The sequence below is a fragment of the Triticum dicoccoides genome, chromosome 2B, assembly GCF_002162155.2.
Source record: "Triticum dicoccoides isolate Atlit2015 ecotype Zavitan chromosome 2B, WEW_v2.0, whole genome shotgun sequence".
Classification (NCBI taxonomy): Eukaryota; Viridiplantae; Streptophyta; class Magnoliopsida; order Poales; family Poaceae; genus Triticum; species Triticum dicoccoides.
In genome coordinates this window covers 228,596,288-228,602,770 of record NC_041383.1, presented here as the reverse complement: position 1 = coordinate 228,602,770, position 6,483 = coordinate 228,596,288, and positions in this window count along the sequence as shown.

Sequence of the window (6,483 nt, the reverse complement as noted above, 5' to 3'; positions counted from 1 at the left end):
TCCATCGGCTCCACTCTTGGTTATTTCGTGCCTTTACTTCCGCAAGCTTACTTATTGTTACATCTCTTGCTTGCTTGTGTGCTAGTTGTTCTTGCATCATATAGGTTGCTCACCTAGTTGCATATCTAGACAACCTATTTTGTTGCAAAGTTTAATTTGATAAAGAAAAGCTTAAAAATTGTTAGTTGCCTATTCACCCCCCCCCCTCTAGTCAACCATATCGATCCTTTCAATTGGTATCAGAGCCTCGTCTCTTTATTAAGGACTTTGTCGTCCGAAGAGTATGGTTGACACCAACGATGGTGCGGAGGAACACTCCGGTGTGAATCCCATCTCGTCTTCGGCCGAAGGGGGAACCTCGGTCTCTCGTGAGGAATTCAATGTGGCTTTAGACACATTGAAAACCTCCATGACGGCCGAGGTTAAAAGCATGTTTAATGATTTTCTAGAGGGACTTAAACTATCTACCGCGCCAATGAAAGTGGGTGATCCTACTAACAAGGTGACGGATGCTATCTCCGACAAGGTGGAAGCTAACAATGAAAAGAGTCCTTCTACTAGTGGTAGAAATGGCACCAGCATCTTTGCCCATGTGGAACCCCCGGTTTATGGAGGGCCAATCCCCTCCACTCATTTGAATCATGCCGGTCCACCTCCTAAATATGAGAAACATGAAGATTTTGATAAGTGGGTCTATCGCTTTAAGCGTCATTTGAAACATGTGAACACTAACCTTTGGAGAGTTATTGAAGAAGGTTTTTATCCTCATGACCCAAGCAACTTCACCCCTCGAGAGGTCGTGGACAATCAATTCAATGAGAGTGCTCTCTTCATCATCCAAGATGCAATCCTTCCCGAAGATCTCCCTCATCTTCGACCCCATGTCGTGGCTAAAGAAGCATGGAAATGTGTCGAGGGTCTCTATCGTGGAAGTGCTAGCATTCAACGCTCCAACTATGAAGTGGTGCAAGATGAAGCCGATGAGTTTGCAATGAAAGAAGATGAAGAACCTCGTGAGCTTTTCCGACAAGTGACCAAACTCGCGGTCGCACTTCGAGATCATGGAAGCAAGGACACGGATGACAATTGGATCAAGCGGAAGTTCCTCAAGGCCATGATGCCCTATAACAAGGCCATGTCCTCCGTCATTCGTCAACGACCGGACTTCCACACCATGACCTCAAGTGAAGTGTTGGATGAGTTCGTTGCAATGAGCATCTTGGACAAGACCGCCGACAATGCGATGCTCCATTCTCAAAGAGCAAAGAAGCCTAACATTGCTTTGAAGGCCAAGGTTACTATGGAAGAAGAGGAAGAAGTGGAAGATGAGGAAAGCAACCCCGAAGACACCAAGTTTGACTACCATGAGCACATGGTCCTTGCTTCAAGACAATTTTGGAGCAAGAAGAGCTCAAGACCCAACTTCAACAAAAACAACTCAAGTGGCGTCAAGGGCAAGCAACGAGTTAGAACTTGCTTCAACTATGGCAATGTGAGCCATTTCGTTGCGGATTGTCCTTACGAGAAGCGGGAAGACAATGGTGGCAAGTTCATTCGGAAAGACAAAGCCAAGTCCTTCCCCAACAAGAACAACTTCGCCAAGAAGACTCCCACTCGTGGGTTGGTGGTTCAAGAAGAATACCAAGAGGATGACGATGATGATGAAAATGAAGAAGCAACGGCCATGGCGTCCATTGCCATTGCTACTCCCCGGGTGTCTCTCTTCGAATCACCCAACGAAAACATCACCGCTAGATGCCTCATGGCTAAAGCTTCAAACAAGGTAACCCCCAACATCACAACCACCATCATTACTAATCCCTCCTCGGAGGATTGCATTGATGGACATGTTGAGTCTAATGAGGAAGTGAATGAATTTGAGTCTTTTATGAGTAAGCTCAAGGGAAAGTCCAAGAAGCACTTTGTTGCTCTCTTGGAACAACTTGGTGAGGCCAATGACATGATCGAGGCTCACGAAGAAACCATCTCCAAGATGGAAGGTCATAGTCGTGACTATGCCGATGAGATATCGGATCTCTCTAATGCTCTTGAGGAAGAGCGTGTGCATCATTTGACTCTTGAGGAGTCACACAATGATGACCATGCTAAGTTAAAGAAAGATCTTGATCATGCCCTTGTCATGTCTCGTGTGCTAACCTCCGAGAAGGCTAAACTTGGGGTTGATCATGCTAGACTCAAAGAGGAGTTTGAGATACTTGACAAGGCCCACAAGGCCTTGAAGGGTACTCATGCTAGCCTCAAAGAGTCTCATGCTCAACTCCAAGTTAAGCTAATCAAGGAAAAGGCCACCTTTCCTCATATGGTATTAATTGATAATGCATGTGCTACTAACACTTGTTGTGAGCATGTGCATCTTGTGGAGGAGAATGCCAAGTTGAAGGATCAACTTGAGAAAGGCCTTGTGTCTTGCATTCAAGGTGAGAAAAACCTCAACGACCTTTTGAGCAATCAAAAGGAAGTTGTGGCCAAAGAAGGAATTGGGTTTGCACCCAAGTCCAAAAGCAAGAAGAAGAAGAACAACAAGACCAATTGTCCTCCTCCTCTCAAACAAACGTTCATGAAAGAGGGACAGGGTGCTCCTAAGAAGAAGAAGGAGAAAGTGAAGGAAGTTGATGTCCAAAAGGGCAAAAGCATTTCCTCAAACAAAGCCGGTGACTTTAACCCGTCATATGTGTTGTGCCGTGCTAGTGATGGACATGTTTATGCTAGATTTGTTGGTTCTTCTTATGAGTACATTGAATGGTCTATTTGGGTTCCCAAGACCCTTGTTACTAACATCAAAGGACCCATTACTAAATGGGTACCTAAAACCAAGCATTGATCTCGTGTAGGTGTTTGCTTCCGGTGGGGGATCATGGTTGCTCGATAGTGGAGCAACAAATCATATGACCGGGAGCAAGGACTTGGTGGTGGACGTGCAAGAGATTCCATCTATGCCCACCAATGTCGAGTGGGGTGATGCATCACATTCTAAGGTATTGGGCCTCGGCAAGGTTGTCATTTCTCATGATCTAACGATCGAGAAAGTCATGCTTGTTGAGTCCCTTGCATTCAATTTACTTTCCGTTCGTCAACTTGCACTCATGGGCTTTGCTACATTCTTTGATATTGATACCGTGGCCCTCTTGTGGAGCAAGACTCTTAAAGTAGCCTTTGTTGGGCATGTCGAGAACGGTCTCTATGTGGTTAACTTTTCGGAGCGACCCACTAAGACCGCGACATGCCTAATGGCTAAAGTTGACGTGGGATGGCTTTGGCATCGCCGTTTAGCCCACGTCAATATGAGATCTTTGCAAAGTCTTCTCAAGGGGGACCATGTTCGTGGACTAACAAATGTTAGTTCTGCCAAAGATCATGCTTGCAGTGCTTGTATCGAAGGAAAGCTTCATGAAAAGGCTCACCCTCCTTCAACCATCATCTATTCGAAGAGACCCTTGGAGCTCCTTCACATGGATCTTTTCGGGCCTCCATCTTTTGATAGTCTTGGAGGGAGAAAGTATTGCTTGGTGATTGTGGATGATTATTCAAGATACACTTGGGTATACTTCTTCAAGAGGAAGAGTGAGACCCAACAAACCGTCATCAACTTTGCAAATGAAGCTCAACGTCAACATGATGCAAAGATCTTGACAATAAGAAGCGACAACGGCACCGAGTTCAAGAACTACACCTTGGATGAGTTTCTTAGTGATGAGGGGATCAAGCATCAATATGCGGCACCTTATACCCCTCAACAAAATGGTGTTGCAGAGAGGAAGAACCGGACGTAGATGGATGCGGCAAGGACCATGATGGCGGAGTTCAAGTCTCCGTACAACTTTTGGGCCGAAGCCATCAACACCGCATGTCATGCATCCAATCGACTCTATCTTCGCAAAGGCTTGAACAAGACTCCTTATGAGATTCTCACCGGCAACAAGCCCAACCTCAAGTACTTCCGGGTGTTCGGTTGTAAGTGTTTCATTCTCAAGAAAGGTGTTCGTTTGTCTAAATTTGAGGCTAGAACTCATGAGGGCATATTTGTTGGTTATGCTACAAACTCTCATGCTTATCGTGTTCTCAACAAGTCCACCGGACTCATTGAGGAGACGTGTAACATGGAGTTTAACGAAAATAACGGCTCCCAAGTGGAGCAAAGTGGTACTTGTGATGTAGGTGATGAAATTCCTCCCCAAGCCATAAGAAGAATGGGTATTGGTCAAATCCTACCCATTGAGGAACCCCTTGTGGCCGAAGGAGAAGGACAATGCTCTACTCAAGTAGAGCCATCACCTCATCAAGACCCACACGCTTCCGAAGAACAAAGTGAAGGCCCTCAACCTCGTGAACAAGACCAAGGGCAAGATCAACCTCAAGATGGTGATGAACCTCTAGATGATGCCCAAGGTCAAGTTCTCCCCCTCGAGCAAGTTCAAGATCAAGAGAAACCTCAAGATCAAGAACAAGCTCAAGACGGCGCTCAAGATGATCAAGTCAACCCTCCTCCTTCCACACCCGAGGAGGAATTAGAGCGTCGTGCCGCGAAGATTGCTTCCAAGCTCACCACCCAAGGCCATCTCATGGAAAATGTGGTTGGAAGCCTAAGAAAGGGGGTAAGCACTCGTAGACAATTGGCAAACTATTGTGAACATCACGCGTTTGTCTCTTGTGTTGAACCCCAAAAGGTCTATGAGGCGCTCGAAGACTCGGATTGGCTCAATGCCATGCATGAAGAACTCAACAACTTCGAGTACAACAAGGTGTGGAGATTGGTGCCAAGACCATCCGGGAACCACAACGTCATTGGAACCAATTGGATCTTCAAGAACAAGCAAGATGCTCATGGGAACATCATTCGCAACAAGGCAAGATTGGTAGCACAAGGCTACTCCCAAGTCGAGGGTATCGACTACGGTGAAACCTTTGCTCCCGTTGCTCGTCTTGAATCCATTCGTTTGTTGATTGCTTATGCTTCCCATCACAACTTTAAGTTGCAACAAATGGATGTGAAAAGTGCTTTTCTTAATGGTCCTATTAATGAGTTGCTCTATGTCAAGCAACCCCCCGGGTTCGAGGATCCCTACTTTCCGGATCATGTGTATCAACTCGATAAGGCACTCTATGGCCTTAAACAAGCCCCACGTGCGTGGTATGACCACCTTACCGAGTTGTTACAAGATCGTGGATTTGAGGTGGGGCTAATCGGCCCCACTCTTTTTACTAAGAAGGTCAACGGGGAGTTGTTTGTATGCCAACTATATGTTGATGATATTATCTTTGGTTCCCCTAACAAAGCTTTCAATGAAGAATTTGCCGCTCTCATGACCTCCAAGTTTAAGATGTCTTTGATGGGAGAGTTGAAGTTCTTCCTTGGTTTTGACATCAAACAAAGAAGAGAAGGAACCTTCGTCAAGCAAGCCAAATACACTCAAGACATGCTTAAAAGATTCAAGCTAAGTGATGTCAAGCCGGCTACTACACCAATGCCTACCAAGTGCCAACTTGACATCGATCCCAATGGTAAAGCGGTGGATCAAAAGGTATATCGCTCCATGATTGGCTCCTTGCTTTACCTTTGTGCATCTAGACCGGATATCATGTTGAGTGTGGGGATATGTGCACGTTTTCAAGCCACACCAAAGGAAAGTCACTTTGTGGCGGTCAAGCGAATCTTTCGATATTTGGCTCATACCCCAAACTTTGGCTTATGGTACCCAAGGGGAGAAAACTTCAAGCTTGAAGGTTTCACGGATTCCGATTGGGCGGGAGACAAAGTGGATAGGAAGTCCACTTTCGGAGGGTGCCAATTTCTTGGTTGCTCTTTGGTAAGTTGGTCTTCCAAGAAGCAAAGTTGTGTGTCTCTCTCGTCCACCGAAGCGGAGTATGTGGTGGCCGGTAGTTGTTGTGCTCAACTCCTATGGATGAGGCAAACTTTAAAGGAGTACGGTGTCATTTGTGACAAAGTGCCTCTTTGGTGTGATAATGAAAGTGCCATCAAGATTTCTCTCAACCCGGTGCAACACTTCAAGATGAAGCACATTGAGATTCGGTATCACTTCATCCGGGATCACATTAGGCGAGGGGAGATCGAGCTCAAGTATGTCAACACTCATGATAACCTTGCAGATATTTTCACGAAGCCCTTGGATGAAGCAAGATTTCGCGAGTTAAGGCATGAGCTAAATATCATTGATTTGAGCAATGTGACTTGAACCCATGCACCCCCCACCACACTCAACTTGTTGTCTAGTTTAGGTGTAGGCATGGACATAGGGGGAGTGTTGTTCTCTCAATGAACTCTCCCTCCCCCCATTATGCATAAATAGATCACCTCTTTCACATTAGCCATTTTTGATGGTACTTGTGCTTCAAAGACGAGTTTTGGTCATGTGCCCAAGGATAATTCTTCGTGGTGCCATACCATCCAACTCAAACATAGGTGGCTTCGGCCACCGCCCTCTCTCCTCGAGAGGCTTTGTCGCT